Source organism: Ursus americanus, chromosome 8 (genome assembly GCF_024610735.1).
Source record: "Ursus americanus isolate L20-20 chromosome 8, mUrsAme1.1.p, whole genome shotgun sequence".
Taxonomy (NCBI): domain Eukaryota; kingdom Metazoa; phylum Chordata; class Mammalia; order Carnivora; family Ursidae; genus Ursus; species Ursus americanus.
Genome location: NC_142134.1, coordinates 63,431,219 through 63,451,241, shown reverse-complemented (window position 1 = coordinate 63,451,241; position 20,023 = coordinate 63,431,219). Strand labels below are relative to the sequence as shown.

Below are 20,023 nucleotides of genomic sequence, written 5' to 3'. Positions count from 1 at the left end.
TGTCTCTTTCAAATAAATAAATAAAATCTTTAAAAGAAAAAAAAAAAAAGGAAGGTAGACATGGACGTAACTGCCTATGATAGAACAAAATAAATTATTTAGCTGTGCAGCAAAAGCACACACAATAACCATACATAATTCCATACCCCTATTTGAGCCAAAGCTGTGCCCACGGCTAAGACTTACATACACATTCACATGGAACACGACATCAAAAGCTAACGATGTACTGTATGGTTACCAACATATCATAATAAAAAAAATAAATGAAAAAAATAAAATAGGGGCACCTGGGTGGCACAGTCATTAAGTGTCTGCCTTTGGCTCAGGGCGTGATCCTGGCGTTATGGGATCGAGCCCCACATCAGGCTCCTCTGCTGGGAGCCTGCTTCTTCCTCTCCTACTCCCCCTGCTTGTGTTCTCTCTCTCGCTGGCTGTCTCTGTCAAATAAATAAATAAAATCTTTAAAAAATAATAAAATAAAATAAAATAAAGTAAAATAAAATAAAATAAAATAAAATAAATACACATTCATCTATGTATATTTATTGATCACCTACAATGTGCCAGACATGGTGCTGGACCCAGAGGACGCAATGATAAGAGGAAATCATAAGGACTCAGCATTGTCCTTAAAACACTGTTTAGTCCGTTGTTTGGTCTGACAAATTAGAGACACAAGTCTATGTACCAGATATGTAGTGTGCAAAAGAGTTCATCCTTCAGCATTTAGCAACCATCCAGTGGGGCACAGGTTGCTGGTCAGTCCGTCTTTTGGTTACTCCCGGACCAGCTGTGGTCAGGTTGGTGGGATCACGTGTTACAAACATGGCCGCCACCTCCTCCCCAGGGCTGTAGGCAGGGCTGTCCTCTGAAAGAGTGGGTAGACTGGCCCACATGTTGACATCGTTTAATACTAGCAGGCAGGTGTGGAAGATCAGTCAGGTTTGCAGGGCAATGTGGTTTCCAGCACAGAGTGGTCATTCGTGCCTGTCCAAATACAAAGCAAGAGATGGAGTACTTGATTGGTCCATTTTGTCATCCTGAGTCTCCTGACCTCTTTATGTCCTATGACTTCCACTGCTGCTTACGTGGATTCATGTACTTTGCCTTAAGACAAGGTCTAAGTGAGCTCCTAACCTTGTTCATCTCTCCAGATTTCCTTTTAAACTCCCAACTGCCTCTGCAAAAAAGTACTCCTTTATTTAACTCCTGTCCATAACACTAGGACACTCCCCATTAACCACTCTTGAAAACTTGACACTCTCTTTTCCACAGCTTTTTTTCTTGCCCCTTTGTTAAGTCAGTTGCCAATGACTTTGAAAGGCAGTCTAGAGGAGTCCAAAAAGCATGACTTTTGGAGTCTTCCAGACCTGAGTATAAATTCTAGTTCTATCACTCGTTAACATGTATTGATCTGAGTCTTTATTTTATGATCTGTAAAACAAGACTAATAATTCCTACTTTATAATATCATTGTTGGATTAAATAAAATCTGGTACAGGAAGCCCCAGTACAGGACTACACATAGTGAGCACTCCATAACCACAAGCTCTTATTTGCTACCTCCGGCAGCTATTTCACATCTATTATCTCATTTTGTTTTCTCTGACACACGCTGGCATAACAATAATGATCTCCTTGTCTTTCATTGTTTCCCACCTCAACCCATGACATACCCAGGTGTCAGAAGACTCCTAAAAACAGCTCCAGTCCTGTCACTGCCCATACTGGAAATCTTTAATGTCTCCTCCAATGTCAACCCAATAAATAAAGTTCAGACTCTTCAGCTTGGCATTTAAATTTTTCAGATTTAGCTCCCCTTCCTCTCTCCCCGTGAAAGCCTCTGACTTACTCAACCTGGATAGCTCACCCGTCCCCTGTGCTTTATTTTACACTCTTCCCCCTGCCTAGAGTGTTCTATCCTCATTCTTTTATATCAATATTCTATCCAGCCTTCAATGCTCCATCTTATTTTCACCTCACCCATGAGGTCCTTCTGAATCACCAGTTTCAAATCAACTTTCTCACAGAATTTCCACGAACATTTAGCACTTTCATAAGGTATAGGTTCCCTTCTTTATTACAGTGGAGCTACCAGTGTAACAGCCTCAATAATTTTGTGGTACAAAGCAGAGATTAAACAAATATATTCAAGTAATGGACATGGTGTGAAACCTTAAAATGCCTGAGAGTTACATAGACCTTTTTCTTCATAGCTTATATATAAAATACCATGTTTTGAATAATAAGCCCCAACCACCCTGGCTGCAAATGATTGAATAGGGCTTTGTGCCTGAGCCAAAGGCATCTGTGTTACAGGCAGGTTCTCTTTCTAGGAAAGTTTGAATTTGAGCCACATAGAAAGAGAGTAAGTGGAAGAACTAGCATTTGAGAAAACCAAAAAAGCCATGAGGGATGCCAGTAAGCAAGCATCATAGGCAGTGGGTGAGCAAGAAGCATGAGGTTGAACAGAAAGTAGGCGATGGGGGAGCAGAAGTCAGCAAGAGTAGTAGATGCAGACCTGGTCCAGTAGAAGCGACACAGGCACAGCTGAGTCACCAGACATGCATCACTAGAGTGGCTGGTGGGACCTGGAATGCTGTGCAGTCCTGAGCAAGCTTCCAGATCTCCACTAGGAGAGCTCTTCAGGTGATGGTGACTTTCTGTGCTTTCTTACTAGCTAAGCATCCCTACAGTAAACCCCTATCACCTGGAACACCTGAGTAAATGATTGTTCTTAGCAGTCTAGAAGAGCCTTCTACAGCACACTGAGACATGAAATAGCTCTGTGTGCCCCTATTTTCTCTTCGGAGACAGATTGAGTCTTCTCTGTCTTGCCCCATAGCACATCAGTGAAATGCATAAATGCTTATGGCCTTTCATACTGTTCAGACAGTAAATTTTTGAGACCTGATGGTCTTATCCTGACCTTGGCAGCTTACTGCTTGATACCATCTTGTTTGAAAGTTCTGGCTTATCCCTTTATCTCCTAATGGTCATATGTCAGCTTCTTAACCCAATAGGTTACTCAAGACCATTATCTCAACTTTATAGATGAGTCAGTTGAGGCATGGACAGATTAAAGCCAGGCAAGGGTATTGTGGTTTAGAAGCAAGATGGTAACCTAGAATTTCTGAGATGCCCTAGCTATTTTTCTCCCCTAGTCCCTATGTGATTAGACTGAGATGAATGAACACGAATTTAAGAAAAGAAAAAGAAAAATACCATCTACCATCTTCAAAAGTGGGTAGTAACTGAAACAGCAATTTAACAAAATGATTGGCTTCCTCTTGGGAGCCCCTTGGAAACCTACAGAAAATGATAGATTTCAAGCACTTACCTGATACATCAAACTCTGTGGGCACAAGGAAAGATTTAATCTGGTAATGTCATGGATCTGAAGCCAGCTGCTTTTTCACCTCTGAATTTTACTTGGTCAACAAATTTTCTCTTGCCAAATGCTCCTTTGTGGGCTGACAGTAACTTGAGAGCCCAATCGACAGACACAAGTTTGCACCCAAATAATTGAAAGCCCAGAGTGGAACCCACTGTCAGGATAGAGAATTAATCCTCAAAACAATCCTGAGAGATCAACCTCATTATCCTTATTTTAGAGAAGAGTTAACTGAGTCTCAAAGATGCTAAATAAACGGTCCACTCAAGAAGTAGAAGATCGGAGCCTCAAATCCACGTTGTCTAAACTCTTTATGCCCTCCTTTGTCCGACATTGCTTAATCCTGCCTTTTTACATCTTGCTATTTGCAGAAAGCTGGATGCTGCCTATATTTCAGTTTTCAGACATTTAGATTCTATAAACTTATAGTCATGGCTAAAAGGAAAAAAAAAGGAAAAACAAGAATTATTCCGATTTGACATAGACATTGTGATGTGCTAAGCTTGGCATGGTCACTTAAACAATCATGAATTCACATCTGTCTCAGAGCCAAATAAATGTCACATCACAGACCCAGACACGATCAAAACCACATACAAGCATTCCATGTGGCCTGGAATGAGCAGCCATTTACTTTGTTTGTTTTTTGTTTTGTTTTGTTTTTATTTCCTGGGCTCCTTCTTTTCCTTTTTAGGTAATAAAACCACTCTTCTGAGAGAAATCCATGTCATTGTTGACATTGAGCTCCTCACCTGGCTAATCAAATCACTCTCTCCTCCTAGGTACAATGATTGATTGATTCGGGCATAATTTTGACTCAGGCAAGGCCAATCAGAATTGTCTCTGAAATTTGATATGTGGACACATTTATGAACTGTTAGCCAGAAAGATGCAAGCTCTAATCTTCCAGCAACCATATTTTTAGAGCACGAAGAACCCACTTAAAGATAAACAAATTATTACAAATTAGCTGAGCTAAGAGATGGAGAGAAAGATGGACCCAATAACTTAGATGTACTAAGTCAAATTCTGGCTACAAGCAAACAAAATCCTCCTACCAAATACAATACCAGATCCCGTATTTTTGTGAAAGCTGGTTAGTGGCTCAAGTGTTTCCGGCAGGGAAGAGAGTAACAATACAAGTGTGGATATTGCAGGCTCCTACAGGGCGGAGTCAAACATAAATTCACCCATTGCTTGCAGAGGTTTGTGGGGTTTTTTGTTTGTTTGTTTTGTTTTGTTTTGTTTTTGAGAAGGATTGACTGATCAAGTGAGAAAAACATAAGAAGAAATTAAAATATCCTGAAGTAATCATCGTTAATATTTTGATATTTGATATACATATGAATTAATGGGTATAGCAGAGGATGGCAAGTAAATACTTAAATCTTTGTGAACCATATGGTCTTTGTTACACCTGGCCATTGAAGCCACAGACAACACAAAAATGAATGGGTATGGCTGTGTTTCAATAAAACTTTATTTACCAGAACAGGTCATGAGCCAGATTTGGCCTGTAAGCCATAGTTTACTTACCCCTGAGATACAGGCTCAGCTGCTCTAACGAAAATCCAAAATAATAGCGACATAAACTAGAAATGCATTTTTCCCTTAGGAACAGTTTGGGCATTAATAATTCAGGGCTGCTATGGCAACTGAAATGTATCAGAGATCTGGACTCTTTCTATCTTGTTGCTCTGCCACCCCTACGATGTTGCCTTACTTGTGGTCTGAGATGACTGACTGCCATGTCTGTGATCCAGCCAGCAGGAAGGAGAAGTAGGGGAAGACAAGGGGAAAAGGAAAAGCACATTCCTTCCCTTTAAGGGTATCAGCCAGGAATCACACGGGAAATTCTTACTCACATCCCATTGGCCAGAATTTAGTCATATGACCACATCTAGATGCAAAGGAGGCTGGGAAATGCAGGTTATATTCTGGTATGTAGCATGTAGGTAGCTAAAAATTAATGTTTGTTTGTTTGTTTGTTTGTTTTGTCTATAGAAAAGGGGGAGAATGGATACTAGGGGACAACTAGTTTCCTTTGCCACCATTTTCCCCATCTTTCTCTTTAATGCATGTATGCATGTGAGGATACTCTTCTTGTCCCCCTGCCCCGGTCTCAGAGACTGGAAAGAAACCCAGGAAAAAAAGGGAGTGACTGGAACAGGTGGCTTCATTGTCAATTTAACAAAACAGGTTTTGTAATCTAACCCAGAGTTGGAAGGTGGATAAATGCTCCTTGAGGACAATAAATTAAAGTAATATTACCAGGAGCTACATGATTATCTTGTCTAAACTTGAGGTTTTTCAGCAAGAGACTAGTTTTAGCAGTGAAAGATATGTGTATTGTTTGGTTTAGATGCCTGGAGCAAAGCCAAGAGTCATTAGGAGTGGAAATGGGAACTCCCAACCCTTTCATCTTGAGACTCCAGTTCAAGTCTTTTCACCAACAGGAGAAACAGTAGCCTGGACTATGCCTTTGACTTCTAGCAGGTTCCAGAAGCCGGACCACTACAAGACACAAAAGAGGATATGAGACTGGGTGAATTCTGAGAGAAGCACAGGGTGTCCCAGAAAATGGGGTGGGGTGAGTAAGCCAGGACTTAGTTTGGGAGGGAAGACTATATATAGAGAGAGAACAAAGCAAAACAAGAGGGAGCATCAGGACAAGACACAGCAGCTGTGGGCGGCACAATCTGGAGCCTGACATGGAGTATCCTGAGTTCTGGGCACTGAGTGCCCCCCCCCCCCATTTTGGTGGGAAGGGGATGGAGCCAGTCTGGGAGCACAGGGGTTGATTTTTCTACACCCCTGATTCAGGCAAGTTTTAATGTATCCTTCAAGCTCTGAGTGAAAGGTGCTTAAACTTTCCCTGGAAGACAGATTTACGTGTGATTGCTTTGGAGGGGGGCAGACAACGTGGTATCTGGAACAGGGTGAAAAACAGTCCCCCCTCTTTAGTTAGGCACCCTCTTGGTGGATCACAGGGTGACTGGGGATTCCGCTCATGAGAACAGTACAACCAGAGGGACATAATGACAGAACTCCTCCTGCCCTATGGAGACATAGCTGTACTCTATAGTGTGTCCATCACACATGATACATATGTATGTAGATATACTGTCTGTATGCCCCAAACCCACTTCTAGATTTTAAAGCCCCTAAGAATTGGTGTTTCATGTCTCCATCTTTGCATTCTTGAAGGAGCAAGCACCAGTCTCCCATATGTGCTGGTTTCTTGAATAAGAGAAATCACTTAACCTGCAATTTCTTTAAAAAAAATAAAACAAAACATCTATTAAGCACCTACTGAGTACCAGGCATCAGACATCTAGGATACAAAGATGAAAATTCATAGTCCCTGCTTTAAAAGCTTTTAGCCTAGGAGGGAGGTGGACACTGAAGTGGACATCTGTTGTTTTTTGGCTTTCAGCCCTTAACCCCAACTTCCTCTTACCATATCACTCCCTTGTTTGGGAAAACCCCCATACTGTGTGTTTGAGATAGTCAGTACACTCTCACACCACAGAAGTCAAAGTTGCTAACTGCTCCTCTCTCTCTCCCTTTTCCATTCCTGCTGCAGCTTCAGGATAAGCATATGACTAGGCCCAGCCAATCAGATGCTCTCCCAGGACATGGAATCTTGACGGTGTTATAAGAACCTTGAGTATGGCTGGAGGTTCTAGTCATCATGATGTTAGTGGCAGATCCTCTGGTTCTTGCTTATTTTCTAGGCCTTGTCCTTCGTTGATCTTGAGAACCCCCTAACATCCCTAACATTGTTTCAATAAGTTTATTTCTTTCCCTGAAGATTTCCAGAGTGGTTGGTTTGGTTTCTGCGGCCAACAACCAAGTCCCTTGCTGATGCAGAAGTGCTAATCTTTTGGATACAAAGATGGGAACCTATCCAAACTATCTCAAATAAGAGGAGAGTTTATTGTAGGAACACAGAGAGCAACATGGGAAGTGGTGGTGCCTAAATTTAAGAACGACGCCATGACAGAAGAGTCTTCATGAAGAGTGATCTTAAAGGTATAGTTCTGGGTCTCGCCAAATACTATAAACCCTGGTCCAAAATCTTGTGGAACTTATGTTCCAGTAAAAAAAAAAAAATGTAATAGTGAACTGATGAGCAAAATATTTCAGTTTATGATAAAAATTACAAAAGAATGAAGAAGACCTATTTGCTAGAAACCCAAAATGATTCTAGAACCCTCAGCCCAGAGCTGCTATTGACATAACTACTATCATCAGTTTCTTTCACTTCCATCACCAAGTGAGTTCTGGGATCACTGTAACATACCTTTTCTCTATATTTTCTGCTTATTTACAGTTTCTGATGCCTTGTAATTTAAACTTTTACATCATCACTTCTCCAGTGTCACAGGTTGAATCCCCTGGGAAGCAGACCCTGAGATGGTGATTAACAGGCCAGAGGTTTATTAGGGAGTGTTCTCGGGATTCCCACCTGTGGAAGGAAAAAGAAATTGGTAGAAAGAAATGGGGAGAGAAGTTGAGCTGCAGTGTTGTCTTGACTTGCATGACCCACTCATTTGTTGGGGGCTTTCCAGATTTTAGCCTCTGTCCCTGTGACTCTCTCTATCCCAGGCAAACTGGGACAGTTGGTCATCCTAGTACTGACAAAAGCCTCAGCCATCTACACAGATCACTCTGAATCTGAAATGACACTCCAGAATTTCCCAAGCAGCCATTGGAAGTGGTCTTCCCTGGGAAGGATACATGTTTAGGTGGGGAGAGGGGAAATCTCCAATAGAGACAATTCCCCAGAAAAGCTAACAACTGAGGGTTGTCTGCTGACAGCACCATCAGCAGCAAGGGGAATAAATCCTTCATTCCTCAGTGGGATCTGGGCAGCACATCACAGCATCCTCTACCTCATGTTCTCTGTATGTCATGATCTTTCAGCTTCAGTTGCTACTGCTCCTTGCTGGAGTCTCTCCTGATTCAAATCCCTGACTGTGAGAATCTGATTTGGGGCCCACATCACCATCTAGGGACTGGTTCCCCTTGTCCATTCAGCTTGGTTGGACGTAGGATTGTATGGTGGAAACATGCCTTTCTAGACTCAGCACTTTGACAAGGTCTATGGACAAAGCTATGGGGAATCTCGTTGATGGGCACCTCCATTGGCAAGACCGTTTAACAGCGAAGAGTTGTAATGTGCTATAGCGGATGGAGCATGTAAGATGTAAGTATACAAGATGGAGTATTAAGTGTATAGTGGATGGGGTACATACACAGTTTGCGTACTGTCCAAAACACCTAGCTCTGCCTAATAGACTCCAGAAACTTTTGCCCAGCTATTTGAATCAGGACTTGAAGAATGAGCTAGGACTAGGTTTTTATCCAGCATGTAGGGAGAGGAAGATATTCCAAGCAGAGAAAATCATAATTGCAAAGGCACAGAGGTGTGAGAGAAATTGGAGCAGCCCTGAAGGGGTTGGCCTCTCAGCCACCCCTGTACTCACTGCCTCTTAACCAGTGCCTGAGAGGCATTTCTGGCAGCGGCTCAGAGGGAAACATGCCACCCATTGAATCATCTGGGGCACTCCCTGTTCCCACCTTCCATGAGCTGGTGCCAATGGGTTCTCTGGGCCAAAGCATGCCCCACCCTGATCCTGTTTGACTTGTATGCTCTGCCAGGATCCCCACAAGGGGTGGCCTTGCCTGAGGCCCCTGCTGCCCTTCACGCTACTGCAGCAGCCAGGTCAATGCAAACACTGGTCCCTTCTCGTACTGTCAGGCTTCCACTGATGTCAACTGGGCCTTGGGAAGTGGGGGCAGCAGATTGCTTTGGTTGCCAACTTGGCTCTGGTAGGCGGCTCTGCTTTTCCTATTACAGTGCTAATAATGGAAGGGTTCCCAGGAGAGGTGTTGAGGTTCCCAGCTACAGTTTCCAGAGGCGCTAACGTTTGCTGACTTCTAAAGCATCACACAAGTACAACAAGGAGAAGACATCTACGACAATGAAAAAGACATCACCATCAGCAAGTTTGCAAGATAATAATAATAACTAACACTTATTGAGTACTTATTATGTGCCAAACAGTAATTTATAGAAATTAATCCATATAATCCTCATAAAGTCCTATAAGATAAACACTATTATTATCCTATCCCCATTTCTCAACAAGGCAATAGAGACACAGAGAGGTGAAGTAACTCTGCTTGGTATTGCACATCTTGCAAGTGGATTTAAGCCCAGGTAGTCCCTCCATTTCAATTAACTCTATTAGCCAGTGTTCTGATGATTTAAATGCCATCTTATAAGGTGATGTCTGAAAATACTCTACAATATATAAACACCAAGTTCTTTCAGTTGAGACTTTCAGTCTCGATTCAGTTGCATATTAGTCCAATAAGGACATCAAGGAGAGTGCTGCCATTCCATTTTACAGATGAGGAAATGGAGGCTCAGAGAAAATGAAGTGAATTAATCATCAGTGAGTGGCCAGACTGGACCTCAAATAAATGTTTTGCTTCTCAGTCTATCCTTTTGTAAGTCATTTCAAAGGGTCCTGAGAGTATTTGTATCCCAAAATATATAATGAATGTATGTCCACTAAAAGGACCTCAGAGTAGCTACACATTGGTTTCATGTTTGTGTTTAATATAGTGGGCATTTTCTAAACTACAAACATTACATAAAAGGGGAGTCAAATTTCTGTAGAAAGAGGTCTACACTGGAAGTCAGGACTGTTGTCTGGATTATAGTTTTTGTTTCATCATGAATGCCAGTGACCTTGACTCAATCACCTTTTGGGACCTCATTTTTCTCTTCTGAAAAACCAACAGGTTGGGTTTTTATGAACTGACTTGCCCTTCCAAGTCTTAGAAATATCTCGATGGTATTGTAAGACTGGGCTACCTAGAGATACTCAAGTCATCTTAGTTCTGAAGTGGAGCTGTGGAGGAACCGGGGTCTGTGCAGTGGCGACCAGCCCATTCTCTCACAGGGGTTCCCCACCTGGCCTTGATATGGTCTGACTGGGATGGACGTTTCTACTTGGACACCACATAACTTTTTTTGATTTAACACTAGGGGCAGAGGAATTATTTTAGAATAATCAAAAAAACCTACAGGTTTAAAAGAATTTTTTTTCAAGTTTTATTTATTTAAGTAATCTCTACGCCCAACGTGGAGCTCAAACTCACGACCCTAAGATCAAGAGTTGGATGCTCTTCCAACTGAGCCAGCCAGGTATCCCTCAGGTTTAAAGAGCTAAATCTACACTTACACCTTCTTGAACAGGTAAGTTAAGCCCTATGTATTTCATCTCAATAGATAGAACACAGGGGTTGGGTGCTTGCCGCCCATCTTTCTCCTAGGGAATGGTTAAATCTTCTAACCACAAGTAATTGGAAGTGGAGTCTCCCTGCTGGTCTGTTTTTGTGTTGCCCTCCTACTTGGACTACATACTTGTCCACCTGGGTTTGTCAACTTCTTTTGATGGTAGGAACATCTCCGATGTTCTAGAAGCATGCTGTTCCTCAGGTCTCCCCTGCCTGGAGTCAATCCTTATTTTTCAAGCTTACGGTCTCTGCTGCTGTTCCTGATCTTCTTTTCACCAGTTGTACCTCTGTATTTTCATATGCACGTATCCCGTTCCACTCTCTGCAGTAGACCAGCATTTCTTTTAACCTGAATGATGTTCTACGCCTTTAATCAGAAGAAAAAAAAATTCTTGTGGCTTCCCCACCAACACCACTCTGCTAGGATGGACTTCCTTTTCTTTTTACATTACCTGGACGTATGAAAATATAAAAATAGGTTTTGAAAAGTCCATTGGCTTACAGCTCTCATATGATGTATGAGACCCAAGCAATTTTAGAAATGAAGTACAAACACTACAAAATCTTAACAAACAGAATTAATTTACTGTGGCCAACAACGCTATTCTAAATTGCTGCAATTACATTTCTGCACAGAATGTGACTGTGGCATGGGCTGCCATGGCTTGGACTCTTTGGGGTTTGGCATGCCTGTGCCTTCATGTGCCATGGAAGAACTCAATTCTCCTGTCCTTTTCTGCCCATCCAAACCACTGTCAAGTCTTCATTTGTCCCTCATGCTGACTGATCCTTGTTTATCGTAAGCAAATCATTAACATATTTTTAAATAAAAGTTGTATCTATTTGAGGTGTACACCGTGTTGATTTGCTATATATATATATATACACACACACACACACAAATATATATATATACAAATATATGTATATATATACACATGCACAGTGAAATGACTACAGTCAAGCTAATGAACATATCTTCTCTTCACATAGCTATTGTTTTTGTGTGTGATGAGAACATCTGAAATCTCTCTAAGCAAATTTCTGGTGTTCAGTGCATTATTATTTTTTTAAAGTAATCTGTACACCCAACATGGGGCTTGAACTCATGACCCCAAGATCAAGAGTTGCATGCTCTACCAACTGAGCCAGCCAGGTGTCCCTCGAAGCATCATTATTAACCGTAGTCATCAGGCTGTGCAGTACAGCTCTAGAACTATTCATCCTACATAACTCTAACTTCTTCTTTGACCAACGTTTCCCCACTTCCCCCAACTGCCCACCCTTGATAAGCACTATTCTCTCTTCTTCTAGGTATTGACTTTTTAAGATTTCATATAAGTGAGATCATGCACGTTTTCTTCTTTCTGTGTGTTATTTCACTTAGTATAATGTCCTCTGTTCATCCAACTTGTTGCAAATGGCAAGACCTCCTTTTTTTTTTTTAAGGCTTTTATTTTTTCACTCGACAATCAGAAAGAGCGCACAAGCAGGGGGAGCAGCAGGCAGAGGGAAAGGAAGAAGCTGGCTCCCCACCGAGCAGGGAGCCTGATGTGGGGCTTGATCCCAGGATCCCGGGATCATGACCTGAGCCAAAGGCAGACGCTTAACCGACTGAGCCACCCAGGTGCCCCAGGATCTCCTTTTTTAAGGATGAATAATTTTCCATTGTGTATGTGTGTGTATATACATCACAATTTCTTTATCCATTTGTCTATCAGTGGAATTTAAGTTGTTCCCATATGTTAGCTATTGTGAATAATGCTGCAATGAATATGGGAGCACAGGTATCTCTTTGAAGGACTAATTTCACTTCCCTTAGGTATATACTCAAAAGAGGATTCCTTGGATCATGTAGTAGTTCTCTTTTTAGTTTTCTGAGGAACCTTCATATTGTTTCCCATAATGGCTGTACCAATTTATATTCCCACCAAAAATGTACAAAGGCTCCTTTTTCCCCATATCCTCACCCATATTTGTTATCTTCTTTTTTAAGATAACCATTCTAACAGGTGTGAGGTGGTATCTCATTGCGGTTTGATTTGCATTTCTCTGATGATCAGTGATGTTGAGCACATTTTCATGTAACTGTTGGCCAGTGGTATGTCTTCTTTGGGAAAATGTTTATTCAGGTCCTTTGCCCATTTTTAAATCAGATTGTTTGGGTTTCTTGTTTGTTTAGTTTTTGCTGTTGAGCTATATTAGTTCCTCATGTAATTTGGATATTAACCCCTTATCGGACACATGGTTTGCAAATATTTTCTCCCAGTTTGTAGGTTGCCTATTCATTTTGTTTATTTTTTTTCTGTGAGAAGCTTTTTGGTTTGGTGTGGTCCCGCTTATTTAGTTTTGCTTTTGGTGTCCAAGCTTTTGGTGTCCTATTTTTAAAAATCATCGTGAAGTCCAATGTCAAGGAGCTTTTTCCTCCTTTACTTTTAGGAGGTATACAGTTTCAGGTCTAGGCTTTAATCCATTTTGAATTGATTTTTATATATGGTGTAAGACAAGGGTCCAGTTTCATTCTTCTGCATGTGAATGTCCTGTTTTCCCAGGGCCATTATGTATTCCTGGCAACCTTGTCAAAAATTAGCTGACTGTATATGCTTGGATTTATTTCTGGGCTCTTATTCTCCTCCTTGGTCTTCGTGTCCATTTTTATGTCCGTACTCTACTATCTCATTTACGTGTTAAAACTCTCTCTGTTCTTGTTCTTTTCGCATTAGCCTGCGATAATAAAGTTCAATGCCATGTAATAAAGACACAAATATAGAGGACGCGAGTGTGGCATGACTAATTTACTGGGTTATAAGGTGTTTGCAGTGTTTTTCAAACTGGGTCACAACCTAATAGTGGGTCGATTTAGTGTGCTGAAACAAGCACTTGAAAAAAAGATATAGAAAAGAAAAAAATATCAAAATGTGTCATATGGTGTCAGAATACGTATTGTATACAGATAATTGTTTCATACATGTGCGCACAGAGGTGACCAATCCAAAGAGGCACAGGTGCATGCCTCTGGAGCAGGGCCCCACAAGCCCACGATAGTAGGCTGCATAATGGTCCCCAACAGTAGCAGGTCCTGATCCCTGGAACCTGGAAATGTTACTTTATAAGGAAAAAGAGTCTTTGCAGATGTGTTAAGTTACGGCCCTTGAGATGGCTAGATTATCCTGGCTTATCTGTGTGGGCCACACCGTGTAATCACAGGTGTTCTTATAAGAGAAAGGCAGAGGGAGATCTGACACCGACAGAAGCCACAGGGTTCTGTGATACCTTGGTTTTGACCCAGGGAAACTGATTTCAGACTTCCGACATCCAGAAGTGAGAGAATAAATGTCTGGGGTTTCAACCTCCAGTCTGTGGCCATTTGTTACAGCAGTCACAGGAAACTGCACTCCCCCTCTTCTCACCTCCGCTGGTTATTGCATCCTGGGCGGGGGGGATGATCCCATAGGGGGAACCAACACAACAGAGAGGTACGTAGTGGTGGTGACACTTAAAATGTTCAGAGCTATTTACCAAATGGCTTGGAATGATCCCATTATTTTCACACCTGGTGCAGCGGCCCTGGTCTAGACAGGTGGCCCGGCCGCTCTGTTCATGTGAGTGTGAGTATCAGGTATGGAAACCAGGTCATCATGTAAAATGGATTCCTTCTGTGAGTGGATGCAAAAAAAAAAAAAAAAAAAAAACATTGAAGTCCTCTGACCCAGGACCCAGATTATATTTAGACTGACTTTCTTTAGGATGTCATCAATAGGAAAACACAAAATTTAAATATCCTCAAAAAGAAATCTGTGGACTCCCAAGATTCATCTGCAGACACTCAAGGACCCTTGGACCCCAGTTTGAGAAACAGTAACGTCAACTTCTCTCTAGCATCAAGTGGAGTATTCATCGACTTCCCATCTCGTGTACCTTAAGCCGAATGTGTGTGGGCTCATCCAACCCAGGCTGTGCCCACTTCCTGTCCCTTCTTCACCTGCTCTTGGCACCTGCTTCTCAACATGGCACTTTCACATGGGCCACCTGCCCGCAGAGCAGGTCGGAGGCCTCTGGAGACCCACGCTTGTCTGTGCAGACCGGGAGCCACTCTGACCATCTGCCCTCACCCTGTCCCCCACCTCTTTTTGCCTCGGGGCCTTGGAGTCTTTTTGTTCCAGTGAGTCCCTGGCTCTTTGTTATCTGCAGTCCCCGCAGACGGACTTATCTTAGCTCTGTAGTCTTAAAAGCAAAGATCTGGGGGCGACATCCTGCTGTAAAAACAAAACAAAACACTGTCTCTGAGGTATAGCAAACCTCCTTCTCTAGGGACTGCTTTCTGCTTCTCTTTAATTCTCAGACTGCTCTCCCCCAGCCCCAGCTCCGATGCAACAAGGGTGGGGTTCTTACCTAACACACAAAATATACTTGCACCCAAACAGCTCTATCTCAACTGAGCTCTCTGTGTCCCGCCCCATCATAGGTGGATTTTACTATTATAATTATTGGTAATTCTGCCTTCCTTTGTGGCCGAAAGCTTTTGAGTACATAGAGTCCCAGTCCCTGTGGCACCCCTAAGCTGCCACCTCTTTCCCACCCCAGGCCACCGTCAAGCTCCAGTTCCACCCGAGGGACACCAGAGGTGTTTACCCTGAGGTAAAATCTCCCTCCGCATGACCCAGGTTCTCTCTGACCAAACCATTTCCTTCTGTATGCGCCAACCAAGGCTCCAGGTCATGAATGTCCCAGAGCTTATATCAGCCTTTATACGTTGTTTCCTCTACACCTGACCATCTCGTTTTCACCACAACCTTGGGCATTGGTTGTATTTGCATCACCTCATTTTACAGATGAAAGAAACTAATACTCAGAATGTAAGAGACCCATTACTCTATGTTGTCTAAATAGTGAGTGTCATTGCTGGCTTTGGACCCCGCCTTCTGGCTCTATATCCTGTCCGCCTTTCACTCCACCATATTGCCTTATCCTCCCTATATAGTAAAGCTAAGAGGAGGGACAGGGAAGAGAGGGATTCTCCACATTCTTCCAACAGGAGCTGTGGGCCTGAAGTTACACAGGATCTTCCCTACCCCAGAGTGAGTGTATACACTAGCTTTATCTATATGGGTAGTAGCATAGACGAAAATCTACCTAGTATAGTTTGTGGGTGCCCAGAGAAGTCCCTCCCCTCAGCCTAAGCCCTGATACGGTGGCTGGAATTGAAACTCCACTATTAGAGTCCATGCTGTTGAGTCTTAAAGTCATAGGGTAGCAGAATCAGATATATTAGGATTCCAAACCCATTTCCACAACTTGGCTGTGTAACCTTAGGCAAGTCTATCCTTTCTATAATTTTCATCTATATTGCAAATAAGACCTGCTACATAATTTGTGAAGCCCAGTGTGAAATGAAAATGTGAGGCCCCCTTGTTCAAAAATTAAGAATTTCAAGATGGCAAGAGCAGAACATTAAACCAAGGATGGGGCCTTCTAAACACGCCCGTGAAGCCAGCCCTGAGAGCAAAGGATTGTTTTATGGAAAGGGTGTTAAGAGAATTTAGTGTTTAGTATAATGTTTGATTTCTATCCCTTTGGTCCATGCTTCTCAAGCCAGAAAACCTGTCCGGGGTGTTCCCTGCAAATGCAGTTTCCCAGAACCTTTCTGGCCATTCTAACTTGGGGGCGGGGGGCAGAAATGTACATTTTAACAATGATCTTTGAAGAGATCCTTTGGGATCCCTGGTCTACTTAGCATGAAGCAGCCACAGCTCAATAAAACTGCCCACGAGAAACAGCAACCCAACCCAGGTGGCAGCTGGCCTTGCGTACAGCCGCTCTTCTGCAATCAAATGCCACCATCACGCTTCCTGAGGTCAACAGGATGGGCCTTTGTCTGACTCATTCTTCCCTGCACTTCCACCTTGAGATTTCCAAACACTCCTCCTCCTTCGCGAATCAGCCCCCGGGGCTCTGTGAGGGCTGTGGAGGCACCTGCTCCCCTCAGCACCCTCCACATGCCCCCCAGGGAGCCTAGGGTCATGTCTAAGTTGCTCCCAATCACTGGAAGGTGATGGGACTTCCTCCCTAGCCCGGGATATAAAAGCACCCCGGAGTTTAGCAATCCTGATAGCCATCTTGTGGTGAGTAATTTGCATTCTTCACTGCATTTAAGCCTTACCACAGCCCTCTGTGGGAGGCTTCATAGTCCCATTTTACAGATGAGGAAGCTGAGGACAATTCACACACTTCCCTAATAGGAAGCAGTGGACACAACAACCTTGCCAGACAGAGAGTGCAAATATTAGCAGTCTTTATTTTACAGCTGAGGAAACTGAGGCTCAAGTGGGTTAGACAGTTCTCCAAAGTCACAAATGCTACAAACAAAAGGGCTGAGATCTGAAGCCAAATGACCTGACCTCAGGCCCAGGCTCTTGCCAGCTCACCTCTTCTGTGCATCTCCAAATGTCTTTCCTTCCCTCCTTATCTTAGTCTACTGGGGCTGCTATAACAGAACACCATAGACGGAGTGGCTTATAAACAGCAGGGTTATTTCTCAGAGTTCTGAAAGCTGGGAAGTCCAAGATCAAGGTGCTGACAGATTCGGTGTCTGTTGAAGGCCCAATTCCTGGCTCATAAAGGGTGTCTCTGCCCCGTGTTCTCACACAGTGGAAGGGCCAAGGGCACTCCCTAGGGTTTCTTTTATAAGAGCACTAATTCCATTCATGAGGGCTGTACCCTCACTCCCTAGTAACTTCTTGAAGGCCTCACCTCCAAATACCACCACATTGGGGATAGGTTTCAACATACAAATATGGGAAGAGGGACACAAACATTCAGAATAGAGCAGTCTTCTTTGGCAGAAGCCTTAAGAAGAGGGAGCTGACTTCAGCCACGAGGACAAAGTCTCAAATAGTGAGGGCCCGTGGTCCTAACCTTCTTGGGCCACACACGAAGGTTGCCTCAGCCTCTGATGGAGAAGCACCTCTAAACTATGGGAACTGAGGAGGTCAGCCCCAGGGGTGGTGGGTGTCTCTCCTTCAGGGCCAACTGGGCAGCTCTCCTTGAGAAACCAGGTCAGCTATGCTGGATTAAGAAGTTGTGGTCCATATATACAGTGGAATATTACTCAGCTATCAGAAAGAACGAGTTCTCAACATTTGCTGCAACAATGATGGCACTGGAGGAGATAATGCTAAGTGAAATAAGTCAAGCAGAGAAAGGCAACTATCATATGATTTCTCTCATCTATGGAACATAAGAACTAGGAAGATCGGTAGGGGAAGAAAGGGATAAAGAAAGGGGAGGTAATCAGAAGGGGGAATGAAGCATGAGAGACTATGGACTCTGAGAAACAAACTGAGGGCTTCAGAGGGGAGGGGGGTGGGGGAATGGGATAGACCGGTGATGGGTAGTAAGGAGGGCACGTATTGCATGGTGCACTGGGTGTTATATGCAACTAATGAATCATCGAACTTTACATCAGAAACCAGGGATGTACTGTATGGTGACTAACATAATATAATAAAAAAAATTAAAAAAAAAAAAGAAAGAAACCAGGTCAGCTATGGACCCGGCTTCACCATGCAAGACACCAAAAAGAGCCCTTCTTTCCCAGGGCCCTGGCCTCCTGCTCCTCCTCTCTCATGCCAACCAACCGTGTCCCCCATGCTGCCACCCAGACCTGTCCCTCAAGTCACCTTGTTCACTCCCACAGCCCCAGCCTCCATACCTGCTGCCATGCTGAGGAAACTGGAGAGCAGTCCTCCTTGAGTGACCCGGAAGCAAGGAGCCGCAGAGGGAAGTAACAAATCCAGACGCAGTAGATACTGGGTGAAAGCGGGCTGCTCCCCCGGGGCGTGCCCTCACTCTGGATTGCCACTGACAGCATCCTGCTGGTGGTCAGGCATGTCAGAAATTTAGATTACTTAGATGGAAAAGAAAAATTAGTCGTATTGGGAACTTAGAAACATCGTAATCATCATCTTCATCATCATTGCTGGTAACTTTTTGTACCACCTCTTTTATGGCTGGCACTACTCTAAGCACTTTTCACATATGAATCTATTCGAGAGCAGGTAGCATGTTTAACTTCCTCATTTGCCTTACCCCAACGACCCTGAGGGTCTGAGACTTTTATTCACTCATTTGATAGATGAGAAAGTTCAAGCTCAGAATATAAAATCATTCGCTCAAGGTCACACAGTCGCTAAGTGGTGGCCCTCAAATTCAAATGCAAGTACTGCAAGCCCCAAAGCCTATATTCTACTGTCTCTATCATGTAAACATCTTTGAAAGTCACTTCTAGAACTAAATAAAACTGCTGAAATACCTGTCCAGCAGAAGCCTGACAAAGGGGCCGGAAGAGAGGAGGAAGGCAGAACTTCTGCCTTCAAAGCCTTCACCATTAGATTACCAAGGTGATGTTTCCCCACGGCAGCAGCTGGGAAAGCAGACGGGACAGAAGGGAGTGACCATGGGGCTGGCCGGGCTGGCTGGCCAGAGAAGGCACAGACTTCTCCCTATAAGTCTCTCTCCTTTCATGACTCCCTGGAATCTTTTTTCACCCTGGTTTGACCTTCATCGACATACACAATTTGAGGAAATGTTGTCCCCGTGACTTCAATGCATGTGTCCTGGCTCACTCTGTAGTGGTCTAAGGGTTGTGCAGCAGGCTAGTAAAATATTATTTTTGGCTGTGTCTATGGAGGTGTTTCTGGAAATGTCTTGCATTCGAATCAGTAGACTGAGTAAAGATCACCCTCACCAACGCAGGTGAACGTCATCCAATCTTTGAGTTTAAGTTTAAGGATAAGTTTAAGTTAAGGGTAAGTTTAAGTTTGAAGTTGAAGGATAAACCCTCCTACCGCACACAAAGATTGGTCAAGGGAAGAGCATGTAGCTCGGCGTAGGCCAATGAAGGAGCGACGTTCCTCAAACACATTCAGGAGCTACCAAAAGACGTATCTCACTTCCAAGAATGTGAGGTCTGACACTTCATAACCATTTGCTAGCATGAGGTGAGGGCCTAGAACTGCCAGGGGACTGCCATGTGAAATCGAAGGATAAAGCCCACACTGTGGGAGGTAGGAGGAGAGGAACATGGTCCTGGTATTCTCGGTTGCTGGAGCTAACCCTACTCAATGTCATCCCAACCACCAGACTTTTTAGTTATTCATGTAACTAAATAACTGTCTTCTACTAATTAAGCCAGTTTGAGTCGGATTTTCCATTATTTACAACAGAGTACTCTGCTACATCCATCCTCTTGCTGCTCCTCTCTTTCCTTGTCCAATGCTGGAGGCCTCTCTCACACAGAGAAAGAGGAAA

The 20,023-nt window shown here is 43.3% G+C and overlaps 1 long non-coding RNA gene across 1 annotated transcript; it reads right to left on the bottom strand.

The window, feature by feature from the left end:
- Positions 1 to 549: 549 nt before the first annotated feature.
- Positions 550 to 18,483, bottom strand: LOC123793448 (uncharacterized). Its single transcript, XR_015725409.1, has 4 exons — positions 18,426 to 18,483; positions 10,842 to 11,081; positions 7,704 to 7,868; positions 550 to 990 (listed from the first exon to the last, which is right to left on the bottom strand). It is a non-coding gene; the product is annotated as an uncharacterized LOC123793448 (long non-coding RNA).
- Positions 18,484 to 20,023: the final 1,540 nt, after the last annotated feature.